Source organism: Penaeus vannamei, chromosome 35 (assembly GCF_042767895.1).
Source record: "Penaeus vannamei isolate JL-2024 chromosome 35, ASM4276789v1, whole genome shotgun sequence".
Classification (NCBI taxonomy): domain Eukaryota; kingdom Metazoa; phylum Arthropoda; class Malacostraca; order Decapoda; family Penaeidae; genus Penaeus; species Penaeus vannamei.
In genome coordinates, this window is record NC_091583.1 from 26,243,116 (window position 1) to 26,244,055 (window position 940).

Below are 940 nucleotides of genomic sequence, written 5' to 3' on the forward strand. Positions count from 1 at the left end.
AGAGGGAGAGCTAGGGAGAGGGAGAGCTAGGGAGAGAGAGAGAGCTAGGGAGAGGGAGAGCTAGGGAGAGGGAGAGCTAGGGAGAGAGAGCTAGGGAGAGAGAGAGAGCTAGGGAGAGAGAGCTAGGGAGAGAGCTAGGGAGAGAGAGCTAGAGAGAGAGAGAGAGAGAGAACTGGGATTTACCACATTAGTGTTTTTTTTAAATATCTTAATTCCGCCCATTTTTCCTTTTTTATTAGCTACTGACATAAGCTTCTAAACATGTTGTAAACGTGAAATTTACTCTATGATCCTAATAAATTATTTCTTTATAAGCTGAGATGAACAACCCTTTGCTGATTGTTGTCAGAGCCTGGAACTGATGAATAATCATTATAGTTGTCGTCATCATCGTCATCCTAGTCATTATTATTCATCTATGTTATCATGAACATAAGCCTATTTCAGTATCATCATTATCATCATAAGAATACATCAATATCATCATTATCATCATAAGGATATATTAATATCATTATCATCATAAGCATATTTCAATATCGTCATTATCATCATAAACATATATTAGTATCATCATTATCATAAGCATATTTCAATATCATCATTATCATCATAAGCATATATCAGTATCATCATTATCATCATGAGCATATTTCAATATTATCATTATCATCATAAGCATATTTCAATATCATCATTATCATCATAAGCCTATATTAGTATCATCATTATCATCATAAGCATATTTCAATATCATCATTATCATCATAAGCATATTTCAATATCATCATTATCATCATAAGCATATTTCAATATCATCATTATCATCATAAGCATATTTCAGTATCATCATTATCATCATAAGCCTATATTAGTATCATCATTATCATCATAAGCATATTTCAATATCATCATTATCATCATACGGATATATTAATAT